Source organism: Petromyzon marinus, chromosome 78 (assembly GCF_048934315.1).
Source record: "Petromyzon marinus isolate PM22_M1 ecotype Great Lakes invasive population chromosome 78, UKy_Petmar_22M1.pri1.0, whole genome shotgun sequence".
NCBI lineage: Eukaryota > Metazoa > Chordata > Hyperoartia > Petromyzontiformes > Petromyzontidae > Petromyzon > Petromyzon marinus.
Window position 1 is genome coordinate 521,788 of NC_133744.1, and position 24,211 is coordinate 545,998.

The 24,211-nt window shown below is 46.8% G+C and overlaps 1 pseudogene; it reads left to right on the forward strand.

Annotated features, from left to right (window-relative positions):
* Nucleotides 1–450: 450 nt before the first annotated feature.
* Nucleotides 451–22,392, forward strand: LOC142907348 (uncharacterized; annotated as a pseudogene).
* The last annotated feature ends 1,819 nt before the right edge of the window (nt 22,393–24,211 follow it).

A 24,211-nucleotide genomic window follows, 5' to 3' on the forward strand; every position in this document is an offset into this window, starting at 1 on the left:
ATCAAATACATTTTTCCCTTACTGTACACAACACATGATTTACTGAGAATGTCGTTGTCCATGTTGGGAAATGGAGCGCAGTGGATCGTATCGTCTCCGCTATGTTTCGGAATCCGTGTGATCACCCAGTCACATCGCCTAACTCCAATCACAGCGCCTTACACAAACTACTTCTCCCCAACAAGGCAGCCTTCCCGCTGCTGTGTATTGTGTTTATGGGATAACAGAGGTGTCCATTATCCCATACGCCTTGATACCAAAACGACTGATTGCCCGCTTAACACCCTAGCTCATAAACCACTAATGGTGACGGTGTTGTTTGAGAGCATCTATTAAAGTCGCTGCGGCAAATGAGGTGGTGGCTGGCCGAACCATGCCTCGCTGTTTGTCTCCGGAGTGATAACGGATACAAACCAGACCAAGCGGAGGCCATGTACCAGATCGGGATTTTGGTCACTGATGTTAGAGTGATTGTGTTGCAAGTGTGGTCACTACGCGTCTGAACGTGCTCAAGCCCCGAAGCTCGGCGGTTGTGGGCAACGCCACGGGACTGCATTCACTTTAATTCGAGGACAATGGAGTGCATGGGGAACGTGTTTTTACAGCGCTGATCCAATTTATTCAAAATAAGCGCGATTACACAATGAGATGCACTTACATATTCAGACATGAAACACAATGGGCACATTACCATTCGGTATGTTAATAGACATACGGATTGTACCTTCCAAAATTAACAATCGAATGCAAATATCCTGAAAGACAAAGGATTGGATCCTATGGGGGGAGTTATAAGGCGGCTCAGAAGCAGAGCTCAAGGCCATTTCGAGAGGGAACTTGATGAGGCTGGACGCTCGACTCGTCGCTCTGCTGATCGCCCTTCTACCGCGAGACAAAGCAGCCTGGTGAACACAATTGCTGTGTCGACAGTTAGGCGACTTTGCTTCGTATGGTGAGTGAATATGCGAGTTCGTGGGGACATCTTCAGACGGGTTACAGACATCGATTCACCGTGAATCTCCAAGTAAGTGTCTATTGTCGCGTCTCGGTTAAACACGAGTGACATTCTTGTTTTGGCAGTTAACAAAATCTAAAAACGCAACGCTTAACATCCTCGCGGCCGATAGGATCCTTTTAATTATCGATAACACCCGCTACTGTTACTCCGCTCAGAAGAAGCAGTCACATGGAGCAGATTCGCTCTGCGAAGCCCCTAGCACACGGGAGCAAGGAGCCATTCAATTGCTCTGTGTGTGTGAAGGCATTTTCACGGCCATCACATCTTCAGAGACACCAGAGAATACACACAGGCGAGAAGCCGTTCCCGTGTTCTGTATGTGGAAAGGAATTTTCACTTTCAGCAGACCTTAAACGCCATAAGATAACACACACGGGCGAGAAGCCATTCCTGTGCCCTGTGTGTGGGAAGGCATTTTCATAGTTATCAACTCTTCAAACTCATCAGAAAACACACACAGGTGAGAAGCCATTCCTGTGTTCTGTGTGTGGGAAGACATTTTTACTTTCTTCAGACCTAAAACGCCATGAGAGAACACACACGGTCGAGAAGCCATTCCTGTGCCCTGTGTGTGGGAAGGCATTTTCACTTTCAGCAGACCTTAAACGCCATAAGAGAACACACACGGGCGAGAAGCCATTCCTGTGCCCTGTGTGTGGGAAGGCATTTTCACAGTCATCAAATCTGAACAGGCATCAGAAGGTCCACGATGATTGGAAACTGAAATCAAAAGGTGAAATTCAAGGTGCTGCAATGAGTCCTGAAGGAGATTCCACCTTCGATCCCATGCAGTTGGATCCCGAGAGATGGCTGGATGTAATGGAGTGGCTCGAGAGTCAAACCGAGAGCTAGGGGTGACTGAGAAATAATGTTGCATGTGGTTTAACCTATTAAGCCGGATTGAGTAATTTTGCTTGTAATGTTGCCCCTTACAGTTTTAGTGAGTTTCGTGACGTGGTGGTTTGTTTTCGGATTACTTGCTGAAGTGGTGTGATAAGCACTGGTTGTGAGTGTTCAATTTCTGACAATATTGTAGTGGTTAAGTGTTCCTGTTGAGCTAAAGTTGGAATGAGTCTCTTACATCTTTACTCAACATTTTAAACGTGTTTTTTCAATAGGGTAGGTTTTTTCTTTGTCAATAAGCCACTTGAAATAACCGATTTCAGGATGTACCTTGATGAAGCATTCGTCTCACGTATCGTTTGGACTTCAAAATAGACGCACAGTGAGCAAATATGGTGAACTAATAAGGACATCAATGGGGAAGGATAATTTGGTTTGGTATTCCTGGAAGTGACATGGTTTTCATTATACTGTAGCTATACTCTTTGGTTCTTTAGGTAACGTCACGTAGGTAGACCAAATAATAGATAATAATAGATCAATAATGTGATATTTTATTTTTCTACTACGTGACTTTAACGAAAGAACCAAAGAGTGGATTCCTGCAGTCACGAAAGCTTCAAATCAAGATTGTACTGTAACTGTTTGAACATAGAACGTAATCAACTTTCGATACGAGTTGTAGTAGTGTATATATTCTTGCAGATGAATAAAACATTATTTTCAACAACTGCTTGTCCGTTATTAATTTTACAACGTTAATAGCGAAAACGTGTGGAGCCGAGTTTCAGGTGGAGCATCTCCGTCACACAAGTCTGACCTAAACATGCTTCATCTTGGCTGTCTCCCCATCAACATGTGTTCCTGGAGGGGAATGGTCCCCATTATAAATCGATTCGCAAAGTTAGGAACAATAATCATCAAGTTTACAGGGGATCACCTGTACTGTATGACATGTAAACTGTAACTCTATAAGCGATAACACAAAAACATAAAATTACTATATATAAACTAGTTTATTCATTCATAAAACCAAAAACAGTTGTACGGTATTTTAATCGCATTAGAAGTATTATTATTACACCGTGGTCATATTACAATCTCACACTGCTCATATGTATGTATAATAGTGAACGTATACATGTAATATGTATGTATACCATTTGGACTTGCGAACAGGGGGTCGGATATGCGAGCTGGGGTGTGCAGGATATGGATCGGATGAATATTATTAGAATAACACTATGGTAGTATTATAATTACACTGAGCTCGAGTGTATGTTTTATGTAGATTCACATTGGGAGTTGTGAATGCAACCTGGGAGGTGCGCGGTTTAGAATGGCATCAAAGTGAGTATTATAACAATGTGGTTCTACTAGAATCACGATGTCTACTGCTGCTGATGTTCGGGTGGCGGCAGCCGATTCGGGCTCTGCTCTTCCTTTCCACGCCTGGATGGTGCCGCGTGACGCAGCCTCTCTGAAGGTGCTGCTGTTGTTGTTGTTGCTGCTTCTGTAGTTGCGCGAGTTCCAGTGGTGATCCGTGATGGGATAACAAACTTTTATCAAATACTCTGATCAAACGACTGTAGATAACCGATGTCAGGATGTACATTGATGACGCGTTTCTTGGATTTCTAGCTTGGACTTCACCACAGACGCACAGTGAACAAATGTGGTGAACGAATCAGGAAATCAGTGTGGAATTATACACTGACGCTTTGGTATTCCTGGAATTGGCATGGTTTACATTTAACAGTAACTGTTTGAAAATAGGACGTAATAAAATTTCGATACGAGTTTTTACATAAATATCCTTGCATTTGAATACAATTTTAGTTTTAACAACTGATTGTCCGTTATTTATTTTACAATCTTTGTTGCAAAAACGTGAGAAGCGAGTTTCAGGTGGAGCATCTCCGTCACACAAAGTCTGACCTTAACCGGCAACGTGTTGGCTGTCTCCCCCATCAACACGTGTTCCTAGAGGGGAAAGGTTCCCGTTACAAATAGTTTAGCAACCTACCGGTCCCTAATTCCGAAGTATACAGGGGATCACTTGTACTCTAAAACATGTAAACTGTAACACTTTAAAGATAACACTAAACTTTGGACGACTATAAACTAGTTTAAAAAATATATTATAACACCATAAACCGAGGGACAGCATTTGAAAATATATACTCTGGTTCTTTCGGTAAAGTCATGTAGGTAGAAATAAAACAGAATACATCACGACGTTTCTCACGCAACACAAGCACCAGAAACGATGTCTGTAGCAGACATCGCGACTATCACGATCTTCACCTGAAGAAGGGCGCTTGAGTTGAGTCCGAAACGTCGTGATTCATTTTGTTTTATTTCTACCTACGTGACTTTACCGAAAGAACCAAAGAGTATGGATTCCTGCAGTCACGAAAGATTCAAATCAATATTAGAATATCATTAGAAGTATTAGAATCACAATGTGATCGTTTCAGAATCACACTCTCCGCATATGTATGTATAGTGTACGTGCAAGCGAACCATGCTCGTATGTATGTTTATAATATGTATGTATGTCATTTGTGTATGCGAACTGGATTAGGATCGGATAAACATGATTTAGAATGCGTCTAGACAAGAAAGGTGACTGGTTCTACTTAATCAACCAAAATTATTATAATTTATGTCATTAAACATTGTGAGTTCATTCATGAGTAGTATTCGTTTAGCCCCGCTGGCACAAACCTAAACTCAGTAATGTTGAAACAAAGTACACTTTAGTCGCTCAAATCTCAGCTCAATATTATAACCGATGACCTACAACATATCCATATATGTGTATGTAAGTCAATGCGTGTGTGTGTGTGTGAGTCGATATTTTCGTGTGTTAGTTCATGTTTGTGTATCTAAAGTCCATGTCTGTGTGTGTAAGTCCATATGTGTCTGTGTGCGTTTAAGTCGATGTGTGTGCGTGTGTCCATGTGTGTGTCTCTAAGTCGATATATGTGTGTGTTAGTCCATATGTGTGCTAAGGTCGATGTGTGTGTGAGAGCCTAGCTATGTGTGTCTGTGACTCCATATGTGTGTCTGTGTAAGTCAATGTCTTTGTGTGTGTGGGTAAATGTTTGTTTGAGTAGGTCGATGTGTGTGTCTGTCTTTTTCGCCCGGGCAACGCCGGGTAATTACCGCTAGAAAATCATAAAACCAGTTTATAGTCATTTAATGTTTAGTGTTATCGTTCATAGTGTTACAGTTGACATGGTACACAGTACAGGTGATCTCCAGTTTACTTCGGGATTAGGGACCAGAATGCTGCGAGACGATTTATAACGGGGACCATTCCCCTCTAGGAACATGGTGATGGGGAGACAGCCAAGGTACTGCTCGTTAAGGGCAGACTTGTGTGATGGAGACGCTCTACCTGTAACTCGGATCCACACGTTTTTGCTATTTAAAATAAATGACGGACAAACAGTTGTTAAAATACGTTTTTATTCATGTACAAGAATATTTACGTAAAATCTCGTGCCGAATATTTATTACGTCCTATGCTCAAACAGTTACAATACAATGCAAACCATGTCACTTCCAGGAATATCAAATCATTAAAGTATCATTCCCCATTTATTTCATTATTGGTTAACTACATTTGTTCACTGTGCGTCCAAGCCGTACATCAGACGAACGCGTCATCGATGTACATCCTGAAATCGGTTTTCTAAAGTTGCTTATTACAAACCAAAAAAGCCATATAAAATTAAAATAAACGTTTAAAAATTATGAGTGAAGATGTCATTACAGACTCATTTCAAATTTAGCTCAACGGGAACACTTAACCGTGACAATGATCAGGAATTAAACCCTCTCACAACCACTGCTCATCATGGAACTTCAGCAATTCACCACGATCACATCACAAAACTCTCAAACACACTGTAAAACTAAAGTGTCAAAATCACTGATGTAATCAATTGTAAAGGTATCACTTTGTCTAAAAGAAACACTTAAAATTATTCAATCCGGCTTGATAGGTAAACCTCATTCAATATTATTATTTACTCATCCCTAGCTCTTGGATTAACTCTCGAGCCACTCCATTACATCCAGCCATCTCTCAGGATCCAACTGCATGGGATCGAAGGTAGAATTATCTTCAGGAATCATTGCAGCACCTTGAATTTCACCTTTTGATTTCATCCTCGTATCATCGTGGACATTCTGATGTCTGTTCCGTATTGATGACTGAGCAAATGCCTTTCCACACACAGAGCACAGGAATGGCTTCTCACCCGTGTGTTTTCTGATGATTGCAACGTGTTAAAATTCGATTAACTCTCATAGTGTAAAACCACATAAATGGAGGTATGGGATTATAATGGTATTAGAATCAAACTCGGCTCGTATTAGAACCACACTGTGGTCCTACGTATGGTAAGTGAATATGCGAACCAGGGGTAGGATATGCAGATGGTGCAATTCTATACAGCGATCATTGAATCCATCCTCACCTCCTCCATAACCGTCTGGTACGCTGCTGACACTACCAAGGACAAGAGCAGACTGCAGCGTATCATCCACACTGCTGAGAAGGTGATTGCCTGCAATCTACCAACCCTCGAGGACCTGCACACGACAAGGTCCATGAGGCGAGCGAGGAAGATTATGGCCGATTCCTCCCACCCTGGACACTCTCTGTTTCAGCTACTCCCCTCCGGCAGAAGGCTTCGGTCCGTCAGGACCAAAACCTCACGCCATAAAAACAGTTTCTTCCCATCTGCGGCTGGCCTGTTAAACAAGGCCAAGGGCTAACACTGTTTTTAACATTTGATCTATCATAACGACACCTTGCCGATATTAACTATGTTACCCTATTTATATTTTTTATTTTTCAATTATATCTTAAAGCGATTTTGTATTCGATATTTATTTAATTTTATATACTTCAGCCCCTTGGTGTTAGACTTTTAACCCTTATTATAGTAAGACTTGTTTAAAACTTATTTAAGATTTTAGATTCCTATATGTTGAATGTATGCACCATCCTGCCAAAGTAAATTCCGTGCCGGTGTGAACTTACATGGCGAATAAAACCCTTTCTGATTCTGATTCTGATGCTCACTAAACACGTCGGCGTGCTCCCGCAGTAACCCGCACAGCTGATCAGCCTCCCCCTTGGGTAAATCTGCCCAGGGTACATGCAGCGCGTCAAGCAGGGGGACGACCTCGGCTCTGGGAGTCTGGCCGACTCGCCAGGCCGGGTCCTGGTTGCCCTCGGGGCGCCAGGGCTCCTCAGCCCAGAGGGCAAATACCGAGCTGTTAGAGTGGCGCGCGTACAGTGGTTGTACTGTGGCTAGCTGCCGCGGTTACACCGTCGCAGCGCTTCTGGGGTACTGTGGGGGTTAAACAACCGCGTAAACAGTCGGCCCCCGTCCGCGTTTACCAGTGTGGCCGACCACACAGCCCCGTACCGTGCCGCCAACTCTGAGCGAGGAGTCGGCATTACCTCACCCGATGGCCGGTGTGTGGGGTCGGTGGAGGGTGCTGCCACCGGCACCAGCATCTCCGTGAGAGGCCCGACGGTGATGGCCAACACCGGGATAGAGGCCACGGGTGTGAAGCTTGGGCGATCCGGCTCTTGTCCCAGGAACAGAATCCGCTCCCCGCTGCCTTCCACGGTGGGGCATCGCTGGCGGGGCTGCACGTTGAGCCCCAAATTTACCAGGAGGTCGGTACCTGCAATACACTTGTGTAATAACACGCTCGACACATAGAACTCCTGAGTACACACCTGGTGTCCGAGATGGACCTCGAGCGTGACCCTCCCCAGCAGTCCCATCCCAGCTCCGCTTGCAGTGTGCGGCACGCGATCAAGGTGCCTGTAGGCGGCCCACGTCAACCCCGACCACGCTGCAGTGTTTTGCGCTCACGAGTGAGGCTACTGCCCCCTGTCCAGCAGAATCTGGGTACACCATCTGTTCACCTGCCCTTCCACCAGCGACGTGGCCCCCGCGATTCCCGCCACCAGCTCCCGCAGCCAGTCGCCCAAAGTCGCCGCGTTCTTGGGTGTTGTTGCCGGCATCTGCCTGGGGGGTCACTCGCTCGCCATTATCATTACGACACATTTATAGATAACGCGATCTAACCCACCAAAAACCTTCATTATGAATAATATTGGTCGCGAAAGCCTGCTACGTGTTAAACTGATAATCATTACAGTTCATTTGTGTTGGGACCACGTCGATTGCACCCCTCGGTGGTCCCCTCTCTAGGGAGGCCTTGGTGCTTAACCCTGACGCTTGTCTAGCACGGGCAATCTGGGGACAGTCTCTCACGCGATGGTCCCATTGGTCGCATATATAGCACGCACGGGGAAGGGTGGTGGCTCCATGGGAAGCCCTTTGCTCACTCCCCCTTTCCCCTCCCAGTGCTCATTTGTTCGAGCTCTGCCTCTAACTGAGACACCTGCCCAGTCCTCCCACCTCCGACTGGACTACCTCCACATAGACCGCAGTTTGTACATGTTTTGGTTTTCCTCCTCGCGTATATCCCTGATGCCCGTCTGTATCCCTGCCACCCATTCCGGGTAGCGCTCAACAAGGGTGTTAAGTGGGGGATACGGGCAGTTCGCATCTGGCTGCCACCACGCCGTGCTCATCAGACACTCCGGAACTTTCTCTGCGGCGAGGTCATCAATCATCTCCGGCTGCGTACCCCGGGCGTGCGCTCTGCGTTAGCGAGGGCACGACCTCGGCGTGGTTGCGGGGGTCCTCACCGGGCTGACGTGCGACGTTAATTGAATGCTGCCTTTGCCTCCTCACGGTCACACGCGCAGAAGCGTCGGCGGATGCGGCGCATTACCTCTCCCCAATGGGCTTGCGCGCTTGTGGGTAGCGATTCCACAAAGTCGGCTGTCCGCCCATCCAAATTAATATTTAGCTGCTGCAGTGCTTGCGCGTCCGTCCAACCGTTGAAATATTTTGTATACTTGAGGTTCCGGGCAAACGATCTCCACTACGGTATCCCTCGCCCGGTGAACACGTACCTTACTTTCACTTGGGGTGGGGCGCCTCTCTTCCCTGGCAAGTGTGTGGGGGGTCATCCCACCTCTGACACCAATATGTGGGCTCCGACGTCCACCTCCTCGCTCCGCGTGAGCGGAGTCCACCCCGCTCCGCTCCCCCGCGCCCTCTCTGAGCGACACACCTGAACGGCTGGCTTACCGCTACACGGGGCAAATCTCCCACACGCACACGTAGCCACCGCCACACAAAGACGAACACGGAGGCGCTCCCCTGCGGGCTCGCGCTTGCCCCGACGGCCGGCGCTACGGCACCCCCCCCCGCCGGAGGAAACCGGCAGCGTAATGCGAACTCGCTGCGTAAAGCGCGCCGTGTAAACGCGCTCGCTCCAATCACTCGCCGGGCTCACCGTCGCTCCACAGCAGACGGGGCAACGGACACAGATCACAGACGCCACGCCGAGGTTCTGCCCCGACACACACACACACACAGAGAGATCACACTGCACCGATATTCTGTTGCGAGAGTTTATTAAATGGCACCGAATACGCAATTACCCGGAGGAGGAATATTTCGCGAGAGGAGCCCAGCGTAAACTCTGCCTGTGAACCCAGCTACTCAGACGTCCTACCACGTGCCTCGAAACTGGACCCGCGGTGTCCCATGGACGCTGAGTGAGTCTGAGGGAGAAGGACGAGAGAAGACTTTGCCCAATCGCTGTCTCGCAGCAGCACTCGCTGGCATCACACGGACGCTGCGAGCGGCTTGAAGAGGCAGGACGGCAGCAGGGAGTGAGTCGTGACAGGCTGTAGACAGCTGCCCCTGTCATCAACTTCAAAGGCCGGGGGAGGGGGGCAGGGGGCGAGGGGGGCGTCGCGTCACGCAGCCAATCACGCGCCGACCTTTCGATTTGCAAGTGATGCCTCGCCCTGACCTGGAGCGTCCGCTACACCTCCACCCATCGTTTTATGAGTTTGTGCCTCAGGTTTTTTTTTGCTCTTTTCACCCCTTACCCATTGTTCTCTCGTGCCCAGTAGCTTCAGCTTTCGGGTCTGGTCTCTATGCCAAACATTCCACCCTCCGTCCTCCCCCCAATGTTGTGCGTAGCTCATTGCGTTTGGCCCAGGGAACCTTTTCGCTTTGCGTCCGTACAATTTTTAAGCCAATTTAGTGTACACCACAATGTAAACCTGTCCTGTGGGGGTCGGCCAATCTCCTGGCACCGGGAAACCGCGGGACTCTCCCACCTAGGGGCCCCTCGGATTAAAACCCGATGTGCCAGGCAACCCCCCGCCAGGACACTACGTGGGTGCGCTGCGTGTGGGTGGCGTGTTTAGTGCGGGGGGCCGGGAGGGAGTCGCCGTGCCTGTGGAGCTGCTCCGCAGTTGTGGCACCACAGGTGGTGAATCTGTGTTGTGAGCTGGATATGGCGGTGGTGAATCCAGTGGAGCTGTCTTCTCGTATGGAGGAGGCGAAATCTGCAGACACAAAGACAGAGGCAAAGCACCCCTCAGGTAGTCTCTAGCAGGGCTGTAGGGGCCAAGTGCAGTTACACACAGACACAGGCAAAGCTCCCCCAGGGAGCCTCTAGAAGGCTGTAGGGGCAAGTTCTGCTAAATACAGACACATGCAAAGCTTCCCCGTGTAGCCTCTAGCAGGCTGTAGGGGCAAGTGCTGTCAATAGTAGTGAGTATCAGCACACGCACCTCATTGGTCGCTTCGAAGCCACGCCCCTTGTGGGCGGGGGCCGTGGGCACTAGGCCACGCCCCCCCGTCTCCAATTGGCCGCCAGGAGGGTCGCCTGCCATCTGCGCACGAAAGCCAATTGGAGCGGAGCCAACGACACGCCCATCGTGAACCTCACCCATCCACACAACCACCCAATCATCCACACACTCACCCACACACCCACTCACCCACCCACCCACTCACCCACGCACTCACCCACTCACTCACCCACCCACTCAACCATTCACTGACTCACTCACTCACCCATTCACTTACTCAATCACCCACCCACCCACTCACCCTGCCACCCACCCATTCACCCACCACACTCACCCAGCCACTCACCGATCCACCCACTCACTCACCCACCCACTCACTCACCCATTCACCCACCCACTCACCCTGCCACCCTGACTGACTCACCAGCTGGTGCTGCTCCATCAGCTCAGAGTATCCACCCACCCACCACCTCCTCCACCATCTCTTCCTCGTCCTCAAGAAGCAGCACAAGAGAAGTCCCAGCGAGAGGGCGAGGAGCAGACCCAGGATGGAGATACCGGCCCTGAAGATCACTCACACGCGGTAGGGGGGGGGGGGAGATCAGTGGGTGATCAGCGGTGATCAGCGGGGATCAGCTGTAATAATGCGTCATTGGATCGTGAGGTCGAACTCACTCACCCATCCACTCAGTCACCCACCCACTCATTCACCCACCCACCCACTCATTCACCAACTCACCCTCCAACTCACCCACTCACCCACGCACTCAGTCACCCACCCACTCATCCATCCATCAACTCACCCACCCACTCACTCACCCATTCACTCATTCACCCACCCACTCATTCACCAACTCACCCTCCAACTCACCCAATTACCCACCCACTCACTCACCTGAGCCCCTCCTCATAGGAAGGACCGCCACGCCCCCCAGCGGATCCAAGCGACGCGATTGGCTGATGGTCCTTGTCTACTCCCCCCATCGTCAATCTGAGGGGGTCGTTGCGATGGGCGTGGCGAAAGAAAGGGGGCGAGGCCAGGGTGAGGGGGGCGGAGCCTTAAGGGGTTATTGGAAGATGTTGACTACCTCGCCTGGAACGCAGGAGGTCGTCGGTATCGATCCCGGAACTCTATGAGACGGAAAGAGACACAGACACACAAAGACAGACACACACAGACACAGATACACACACAGACAAACACACAGACAGATACAGACAGACACACACACACAGACACACAAACAGACAAACACATACATACACAGACACACACACACACTCAAAGACACACACAGACACACACACAGACAGATACAGACAGATACACACACAGACACACACACTCAACGACACACACAGACACACACACAGACTCACACAGACACACATGCACACACACACACACAGACACACACACAGACAAACACACACATACACAGACACACACACAGACATACACACACACACACACAGACACAGACACACAGACAGACACACAGACACAGACACACAGACACAGACAGACACACACACAGACACACACACACAGACACATACGGACACACACACAGACACACACAGACACACACAGACAGACACACACACAGACACAGAAACACACACAGACACACGAAGACACAGGCAGACACAAAGACACAGACAGACACACAGAAACATGCAGACACACACAGACACACACACAAAGACACAGACACACACAGACACACACACAAAGACACAGACACACACAGACACACACACAAAGACACAGACACACAGACACAAACACAGACAAACAACACAGACAAACAACACAGACACACAAACACAGACAAACACACTGACACACAGACATATACAGACAGATAAACACACAGACAGATACTGACAGACACACAAACACACAAAGACACACAGACACACACACAAAGACACACACACAAAGACACAGACACACATGCAGACACACAGACACACATAGACAGACACACACACAGACAGACACACAGACACACACAGACATACACAAAACAAAGACACACACAAAGACACAGACAGACACACAGAGACATACAGACACACACATACACAATGACACAGACACACACACAGACACACACACAGACACAGACACATACGGACACACACACAGACACACACAGACACACAGACAGACACACACACAGACACACAGAAACACACACAGACACACGAAGACACAGGCAGACACAAAGACACAGACAGACACACAGAAACATGCAGACACACACACAAAGACACAGACACACACAGACACAAACAGACAAACAACACAGACACACAAACACAGACAAACACACTGACACACAGACAGATACTGACAGACACACATAAACACAAAGACACACACACAGACACACACAGACACACACACAAAGACACAGACACACATGCAGACACACAGACACACACAGACATACACAAAACAAAGACACACACAAAGACACAGACAGACACACACAGAGACATACAGACACACACATACACAATGACACAGACACACACACATACACAAACACAGACAAACACACAGACACACAGACAGATACAGACAGATAAACACACAGACAGATACAGACAGGCACACACACAGACAAACACACATAAACACACACAGACACATACACACACAGACGCACACACACAGACACACAGATACAGAAATACACTAACATACACAGACGTACACAGACACACACAGACAGATTAACACACTCACTGATGCTGCTGGTATAGCTGGGTCTGCTGTGACTGTACACACAGAGACACAGATAAAGACAGACGACAGAGATACAGAGAGAGAGAGCCAGAGAGAGAGAGACACTGCAGGCTGACTATAATGTATACTGTATATATCTGTTTGTGTGTGCACCTCGTGGGAAGGGATCAGCTGATTCCAGGGCGTGGAATGTGCAAATGGAGAGTTTCCCGGAGAACTAACATAGAGGTACTTAGAGATATGTAGAGAGACTTTGAGGTACTTAGAGATTAATAGAGATATATATATATATTTAGAGCTATATAGAGATATACAGATATTTAGGGATGCTTAGACATACTTTGAGATATCTAGAGATATGTACAGATACTTAGAGATATCTAAAGATACATAGAGACTCATAGAAATACACAGAGACCCAAACTCATAGAGTGAGTGAATGTGTGGGTGAGTGTCTGAGTGAGTGAGTGTGTCAGTGTGTGAGTGAGTGGGTGAGTTTGTGAGTGTCTGAGTGAGTGAGTGTCTGAATTAGTGAGTGAGTGTGTGAGTGAGTATGTAGGTGAGTGAGTGTCTGAGTGAGTGAGTGAGTGTCTGAGTGAGTGAGTGTGTGAGTGAGTGGGTTATTGTGTGTATGAGTGAGTGTGTGAGTGAGTGTGTGAGTTTGTGATTGAGTGAGTGAGTTTCTGAGTGAGTGAGTGGGTGAGTGAGTGTGTGAGTGAGTGGGTGAATGGGTTAGTGAGTGGGTGATTGAGTGGGTTAGTGAGTGAGTATTGAGAGAGCGGGTGAGATAGTGAGTGTGTGAGTGAGTGTGTGGGTGAGTGAGTGTCTGAGTGAGTGAGTGTGTGATTGAGTGTGTGAGTGAGTGGGTGAGTGTGTGTATGAGTGCGTGAGTTTCTGAGTGAGTGAGTGTCTGAGTGAGTGTGTGAGTGAGTTTGTGAGTGTGTGTATGAGTGAGTGTGTGAGTGAGTGTGTGAGTTTGTGAGTGAGTGTGTGAGTGAGTGTGTGTATGAGTGAGTGAGTGGGTGAGTGAGTGTGTGAGTGAGTGGGTGAGTGAGTTTGTGAGTGTGTGAGTGAGTGGTGAGTGTGTGAGTGAGTGGGTGAGTGAGTTTGTGAGTGTGTGAGTGGTGAGTGAGTGTGTGAGTATTGAGTGAGCGGCTGAGATAGGGAGTGTGTGAGTGAGTGTGTGTATGAGTGAGTGGGTGAGTGAGTGTGTGAGTGAGTGGGTGAGTGAGTTTGTGAGTGGTGAGTGAGTGTGTGAGTGGTGAGTGAGTGTATGAGTGTGTGAGTGGGTGAGTGAGTTTGTGAGTGTGTGAGTGGTGAGTGAGTGTGTGAGTATTGAGTGAGCGGGTGAGATAGTGAGTGTGTTAGTGAGTGAGTGTGTGACTGAGTGTGTGGGTGTGTGAGTGAGTTAGTGGGTGAGTGAATGGGGAGTAGTCACGAGGATTGGAGGCTGCTGAGATTCCACGTGAACGAACAGAGACAGAGATAGAGGCAGAGGTGGCACCGGTAGCCTCAAGCAAGCTGGAGGGGCAAGTGCTGGTTTGTAGCAGGCAGTGTCTAGACACACAGACAATCACTCAGATACTCACCAGACACATACTTACTCACTCACCCACACACTCACCCACTCCCTCACCCAAACACAAATTCACTCACGCACCCACTCACCCACTCACTCACTCACCCAAGCACCCACTGACCCACTCACTCACTCACCCACTCACCCACTCACTCACCCAAACACCCACTGACCCACTCACCCACTAACAAACTCACCCACCCACCCATCAACTCACTCACCCACCCACCCACTCTCACCCACCCACCCACTCTCACCCACAAACTCATTCACCCACCCAAACACTCACCCACACACTCACCCACCCACCCACTTACCCACCCACTCACCCACACACTCATGCACCCACCAACTCACACACCCACCCACTCACTCACCCACGCACCCACTCACCCAATCACCCAGCAACTCACCCATTCACCCACTCACAGACCCATCCATCCACTCACCCAATCACTCACTCACTCATCCACCCACACACTCACCCACTCACCCAGCCACCCACCCAAATCACCCATCCACTCACCCACCCGCTCAAACACCCACCCACACACTCACCCACTCGCCAACCCACCCACCTACTCACCCACCCAGTCACCCACCCACTCATCCACACATCCACCCACTCGCCCACCCACCCACACAGTCACCCACCCATTCACCCACTCACCCACTCACTCACCCAGCCACCCACTCACCCACTCACCTACCCACTCACACATCCACTCACTCACCCACTAACCCACTGACTCACCCAACCACCCACTGACCCACCCACACACTCACCCACCCACACACTCACGCACCCACCCACCCACTCACCCAAACACACACCCACTCACCCACCCACCCATAACATACATTCAAGCACAGTAACATTGTAAGAGACCATATTGTTATTCTCGGAATTTTAATGCGATTCTAACCCTGCACCCACCCAGAGTTCGCAAATCTGTCCCCCGATTCGATAGAACGTTCACTTTACATACATACGAGCAGAATGCGATTAAAATAATTCTAATGACATTCTCATACCGTACCTCCGTTTATGGTGGAATACGTGAAAAAGTGTATAGCTTATAGTCGTTTAATGTTTAGTGTCATTGTTTATAGTGTTATCAGTTTACGTGCTTATAGAGTACAGGTGATCCCTGGTATACTTCGTTGATTCGTGACCGGAACGTTGCGAAACGATTTATAACGAGGAACTTTCTCCGTGCCCACCCAGACAGCTCATCCCCATGTCCTGTACAGGCCAAGTCTGCTGTGTCCGACGTGATGGGGCGCTCCACAACGGAGACCGCACGCCAAAGGAGATGTGTTGATCCGCCCACAGTTTCCCAGCCCCTGAGGCCCGGGGTGCCTCGAGGATCTGCCACGTGCGAGGGACCGGTGCCTGGAGCCCGGTCCAAATTCTTCACAAGAAGCCAGGGACCTGCCTAACGCTTCAAGGCTGTGGACAACGTGGAAGCATGTTAGGATTATTGTTGTTGTTGTTTTAATGTTGTCGTGTTGTTGTTGTTGTCGGGTGAGTAGGGTCACACCGCTTACCCCTTTACAGATGAGCGTTAAGATTGTGATTGTCGGGCGTCGGGAAAATGTTGCTACAGCTGCTGCCCTGACGCACGTGGCTTCTAAAAATTGTTGTTTGCCGAGACGGCAATTTTTTTAAGAGGTTGGGAGGTGGGATGTTCAGACAGTGCGTCAACGAAGGGACAAGTGGTGACAACAGGATAGAGAGAGTTCAAGAAGGGAAGGCGAGACCAAGGGTTGGGGGAGATTCACGCCGAGAGTAAGAGAGGTGGAGGAACGAGGTTCGGGGCTGTGTTAGTGGGGATTCGGGTCGTGGCTGGTTGCTGTCTCCTCGTCGTCGTTGCTATATCGTGACGCCGGGGTCCGAAGCCGTGTTAAAGCCTAAACAAAAGAACCTTCTATTGTCTGAGTCCGGAGTCGTTACAATTGCAACGATTAATAATATCACGGGGTTATATTGGGTTTACGCGTTTATTTAAACATATATATGCGGATATTGTAGAGTGCTATTCGATGTCAAGGAGATGGAACATTCATCCAGCATTCAAAATCCTGATTATAACATTACCACAGTGCGATTCTAATAGTTTTAATGGGATTCTAATCATTGCATATCCCAAGTCGCATTAGCGACTCTCGATTCGCATTTACAAATATCAAACATTCGAGCACAGTGTTACTCTAATAATGTTTAAGCGATTCTAACTCTGCACACCTCCACTCACCCCAGTTCGCATATCCGACCTCCGGTTCGCTTCCACGTACACTACACATGCATATGAGCAGAGCGCGATTTTAATACGACCACAGTGAGATTCAAATACTTCTAATGAAATTTTAATACCGTACCTCCATTTGTGTTGTAATACATTATTAAACAAGGTTATAGTCGTTAATGTGTTATCGTTTAGACTGTTACAGTTTACATGTTACAGAGTACAGTTTATCCACGGCATACTTTGGGATTAGCGACAGGTACGTTGAGAAACGATTAACAACGGGGACCTTTCCCTCAAGGAACATATCTTAATGGGGTAGACAGCCAATATGCTGCCGGTTAAGGGCAGATTTGTGTGCCGGAGATCCTCCACCTGAAATTTTTACACGTTTTTGCTTTAAACATTGCAAAATAAATAACGGACAAAAAAATTGTTAAAAATATGTTTTTATTCATCTGCAAAAATATTCACTTAAAACTCGTATCAAAAGTGTGTTACGTCCTATTTTCAAACAGTTACAGTTGAATGTAAACCATGTCAATTTCAGGAACACCAAAGCGTCAGCGTTTCATTCCCTATTGATTTCCTGATTAGTTCACCACATTTGTTCACTGTGCGTCTGTGGTGAAGTCCAAGCTAAAAATCCAACAAACGCGTCATCAAAGTACATCCTGACATCGGTTATCTACAGTCGCTTATTACCAACCAATAAAAACTATGTAAAATGTTTAAAATGTTGAGTAAAGATGTAATTAGACTCAATTCAACTTTAGCTCAACAGGAACATTTAACTACGACAATAGTCAGGAATTCAACCCTCTCACAACCACTGCTCGTCACACCACTTCAACAAACCACCACCTGCAAGTAACGAAACTCTCAAACACATTGTAAACTACAGTGTCAAAATCACTGATATAATCAATTGTAACGTATTACTTGGTCTAAATTAAACACACATACGTACTCAATCCGAATTAATAGGTATAACAACATACAACATTATTTCTCAGTCATCTCTAGCTCTCGGTTTGACTCTCGAGCCAATCCATTACATCCAGCCATCTCTCGGGATCCAACTGCATGGGATCGAAGGTGGAATCTCCTTCAGGCCTCATTGCAGCACCTTGAATTTCACCTTTTGATTTCAGTTTCCAATCGTCGTGGACCTTCTTATGTCTGTTCCGTATTGATGACTGAGCAAATGCCTTCCCACACACAGGGCACAGGAATGGCTTCTCGCCCTTGTGTGTTCTCTGGTGAATCTGAAGAGTTGACGAGAGTGAAAATGCCTTCCCACACACAGGGCACAGAAATGGCTTCTCACCCGTGTGTGTTTTCTGATGAGCTTGAAGAGTTGATGACCTTGCAAATGCCTTCCCACAAACAGAACACAGGAACGGCTTCTCGCCTGTGTGTGTTCTCTGGTGTCTCTGAAGATCTGATTGCCGTGAAAATGCCTTCACACACACAGTGCAATTGAATGGCTCCTTGCTCCCGTGTGCTTGGGGCTTCGGAGAGCGTATCTGCTCCATGTGACTGCGTCTTCTGAGCGGAGTAACAGTAGCTTGTGTTATCGATAATTAAAAGTATCCTATCGGCCGCGAGGATGTTAAGCGTTGAGTTTTTAGATTTCTTTAACTGCCAAAACAAGAACGTCACTCGCGTTTAATCGAGACGCGAAAATAGACACTTACTTGGAGATTCAGGGTGAATCGATGTCTGTAACCCGTCTGAAGATGTCCCCACGAACTCGCATATTCACTCACCATACGAAGCAAAGTCGCCTACCTGTCGACACAGCAATTGTGTTCACCAGGCTGCGTTGTCTCGCGTTAGAAGGGCGATCAGCAGCAGAGCGACGAGTCGAGCGTCCAGCCTCATCAAGTTCCCTCTCGAAATGGCATTGAGCTCTGCTTCTGAGCCGCCTTATAACTCCCCCCATAGGATCCAATCCTTTGTCTTTCAGGATATTTGCATTCGATTGTTAATTTTGGAAGGTACAATCCGTCTGTCTATTAACATACCAAATGGTAATGTGCCCATTGTGTTTAATGCCTGAATATGTAAGTGCATCTCATTGTGTAATTGCGCGCCTATTTTGAGTTTCGTGACGTGGTGGTTTAATGTTTTCGGATTACTTGCTGAAGTGGTGTGATAAGCAGTGGTTGTGAGTGTTCAATTGCTGACAATATTGTAGTGGTTAAGTGTTCCTGTTGAGCTAAAGTTGGAATGAGTCTGTTACATCTTTACTCAACATTTTAAACGTGTTTTTTCAATAGTGTAGGTTTTTTCTTTGTCAATAAGCGACTTGAAATAACCGATTTCAGGATGTACCTTGATGAAGCATTCGTCTTATGTATCGTTTGGACTTCAAAATAGACGCACAGTGAACAAATATGGTGTACTAATAAGGACATCAATGGGGAAGGATAATTTGGTTTGGTATTCCTGGAAGTGACATGGTTTGCATTATACTGTAGCTATACTCTTTGGTTCTTTAGGTAACGTCACGTAAGTAGACAAAATAATAGATAATAATAGATCAATAATGTGATCTATTATTTTTCTACCCACGTGACTTTAACGAAAGAACCAAAGAGCGGATTCCTGCAGTCACGAAAGCTTCAAATCAAGATTGTACTGTAACTGTTTGAACATAGGACATTATCAACTTTCGATACGAGTTGTAGTAGTGCGAATATTCTTGCAGATAAATAAAACATTATTTTCAACAACTGCTTGTCCGTTATTTATTTTACAACGTTAATAGCGAACTCTACGAGGTGAGATCTTGCATGGAGCCCCAGGCCGAGGGAGATTGACTGTTCTTTTGTGTTTCTTCCATTTGCGAATAATCGCACCAACTGTTGTCACCTTCTCACCAAGGTGCTTGGCAATGGTCTTGTAGCCCATTCCAGACTTGTGAAGGTCTACAATCTTGTCCCTGACATCCTTGGAGAGCTCTTTGGTCTTGGCCATGGTGGAGACTTTGGAATCTGTTTGATTGAATGCTTCTGTGGACAGGTGTCTTTTATACAGGTAACAAGCTGAGATTAGGAGCACTAACTTTAAGAGTGTGCTCCTAATCTCAGCAACTTACTTGTATAAAAGACACCTGGGAACCAGAAATCTTTATTCTGTCTCTCATTGTTCAAATAAACCTACCATTACAATTAAAGACTGATCATTTATTTGTCATTGGGCAAACGTACAAAATCAGCAGGGATCAAATACATTTTTCCCTTACTGTACAATACACATGATTTACTGAGAATGTCGTTGTCCATGTTGGGAAATGGAGCACAGTGGATCGTATCGTCTCTGCTATGTTTCAGAATCCGTGTGATCACCCAGTCACATCGCCTAACTCCAGTCACAGCGCCTTACCCAAACTACATCTCCCCAACAAGGCAGCCTTCCCGCTGCTGTGTATTGTGTTTATGGGATAACAGAGGTGTCTATTATCCCATACGCCTTGATAAAAACGACGGATTGTCCGCTTAACACCCTAGCCCATAAACCACTATTTGTGACAGTGCTGTTTGAGAGCAGCTATTAAAGCAGATGCGCCAAATGAGGTGGTGGCTGGCCGAACCACGCCTCTCTGTTTGTCTCCGGAGTGATAACGGATACAAACCAGACCAAGCGGAGGCCATGCACCAGATTGGGTTTTGGTTACTGATGTTAGAGTGATTGTGTTGTAAGTGTGGTCACTACGCGTCTGAACGTGCTCAAGCCCCGAAGCTCGGCGGTTGTGGGCAACGCCACGGGACTGCATTCACTTTAATTCGAGGACAATGGAGGGCATGGGGAACGTGTTTTTACAGAGCTAATCCAATTTTTTCAAAATAAGCGCGCAATTACACACTGACATACATCTACATATTCAGGCATGACACACAATGTGCCCATTACCATTCGGTATGTTAATAGACATACGGATTGTACCTTCCCAAATTAACAATCGAATGCAAAAATCCTGAAAGACAAAGGATTGGATCCTAGCATGGGAGTTATAAGGCGGCTCAGAACAGAGCTCAAGGCCATTTCGAGAGGGAACTTGATGAGGCTGGACGCTCGACTCGTCGCTCTGCTGATCGCCTTCTACCGCGAGACAACGTAGCCTGGTGAACACAATTGCTGTGTCAACAGTTAGGCGACTTTGCTTCGTATGGTGAGTGAATATGCGAGTTCGTGGGGACATCTTCAGACGGGCTACAGACATCGATTCACCGTGAATCTCCAAGTAAGTGTCTATTTTCGCGTCTCAGATAAACGCGAGTGACATTCTTCTTTTGGCAGTTAAAGAAATCCCAAAACGCAACGCTTAACATCCTCGCGGACGATAGGATACTTTTAATTATCGATAACACCCGCTACTGTTACTCCGCTCAGAAGAAGCAGTCACATGGAGCAGATACGCTCTCCGAAGCCCCTAGCACACGGGAGCAAGGAGCCATTCAATTGCTCTGTGTGTGTGTGAAGGCATTTTCACGGCCATCACATCTTCAGAGACACCAGAGAACACACACGGGCGAGAAGCCATTCCAGTGTTCTGTATGTGGAAAGGAATTTTCACTTTCAGCAGACCTTAAACGCCATAAGAGAACACACACAGGCGAGAAGCCATTCCTGTGCCCCGTGTGTGGGAAGGCATTTTCACAGTCATCAACTCTTCAAACTCATCAGAAAACACACACAGGTGAGAAGCCATTCCTGTGTTCTATGTGTGGGAAGACATTTTTACTTTCTTCAGACCTAAAACGCCATGAGAGAACACACACGGTCGAGAAGCCATTCCTGTGCCCTGTGTGTGGGAAGACATTTTCACTTTCAGCAGACCTTAAACGCCATAAGAGAACACACACGGGCGAGAAGCCATTCCTGTGCCCTGTGTGTGGGAAGGCATTTTCACAGCCATCAAATCTGAACAGGCATCAGAAGGTCCACGATGATAGGAAGCTGAAATCAAAAGGTGAAATTCAAGGTGCTGCAATGAGTCCTGAAGGAGATTCCACCTTCGATCCCATGCAGTTGGATCCCGAGAGATGGCTGGATGTAATGGAGTGGCTCGAGAGTCAAATCTAAAGCAACGGGAAACTGAAAACATATGTTGGGTTTGGTTATACCTATTTAGCCACATTGAGTGCATTTGTGTGTTTTAGACAAAGTAATACTTTACAATTGATTGTATCAGTGATTTTGATACTCAAGTTTTGCAGTTTGTTTTAATATTTAGTCACGTGCAGGTGGTGGTTTGTGATCTCGGATTACTTGCTGAAGTGGTGCGATGAGCAGTGTTTGTGAGAGCGTTCAATTCCTGACAATCTTGTCGTGGTCAAGTGATCCTGTTGGAATGAGTCTCTAGTTGCAACTTTACTCGATATATTTTACTTGTTTTTTCCTTGATATCGCTTTTTTTGGTTGGTAATAGGCGACTTTAGAAAACTTATTTCAGAATGTCCCTTGATGACGCGTTCGTTGGATGTTTGGCTTGAACTTCAACACAGACGCACAGTGAACAAATGTGGTGAACTAATAAGGACGTTAATGGCGAATGATACTTTGGTTTGGTATTCCTGGAAGTGACATGGTTTGCATTATACTGTAGCTATAGTCTTTGGTTCTTTCGGTAACGTCACGTAGGTAGACAAAATAATGGATAATAATAGATCAATAATGTGATCTACTATTTTTCTACCTACGTGACTTTACCGAAAGAACCACAGAGTATGGATTCCTGCGGTCAGGAAAGCTTCAAATCACGATTTTACCGTAACTGTTTGAATATAGGATGTAATAAACTTTCGATACGAGTTGTAACGTAAATATTCTTGCAGATGAATAGAACATTATTTTGAACGACTGCCTGTCCGTTTAAATTTTACAATGTTAATAGCAAAAACGTGTGGAGCCGAGTTTCAGGTGGAGCATCTCCGTCACACAAGTCTGACCTAAACAGGCTTCATCTTGGCTGTCTCCCCATCAACATGTGTTCCTGGAGGGGAAAGGTCCCCATTATAAATCGATTCGCAACGTTACGGTCCCTAATCATCAAGTATACAGGAGATCACCTGTACTCTATGACATGTAAACTGTAGCACTAAACGATAACACGAAACATTAAAATGACTATAATTAATACACAAGTTTCATCATTTATAACACCAAAAACAGAGGTACGGTATTAAAATCTCATTATAAGTATTACAATTATATCGTGGTCATATTTGATCGCACTCTGCTAATATGCATGTATAATAGTGTACGTGCATGTGAACTGTGCTCTTATGTATATAATATGTATGCCATTTGGCCTTGCGAACCGGGGGTCGGATATGCGAACTGGGGTGTGCAGGATTATGATCGGATAAAAATTATTAGGATAACACTATGGTAGTATTATTATAATTACACTGAGCTCGAGTGTAAGTTATATGTAAATGCGCACTGGGAGTCGTGAATGCAACTTGGGAGGTGAGCGGTTTAGAATGGCATCAAAGTGAGTATTATAACAACGTGGTTCTACTAGAATCACGATGTCTACTGCTGCTGATGTTCGGGTGGCGGCAGCCGATTCGGGCTCTGCTCTTCCTTTCCTCGCCTGGATGGTGCCGCGTGACGCAGCGTCTCTGAAGTTGATGTTGCTGTTGTTGTTGTTGCTGTTGTTGTTGTTGCTGTTGTTGGTGCTGTTGTTGGTGCTGCTGCTGAAGTTGCTTCAGGTACAGTGGTGTTCTGTGATGGGATAACAACCTTTGATCAAATACTCTGATCAAACGCACCCAATCGAAGCGCTCGATCGATGCATTTGATCAACTCTGACATCGTAAACTCTAACATTGTGAACTCTAACACTATAACCTATGAACTGGAACATATACATTGTAACGCTGTAAAAAAAATATTTAAACTGTTAAAGTTTTAGACAACATATAAATGGAGGTCCGTGGTTATATTCGCATAATACTAACTATAATCGCACTGTGATCATATTAGAATCTAACTGCGGTTATATGCATGTTAA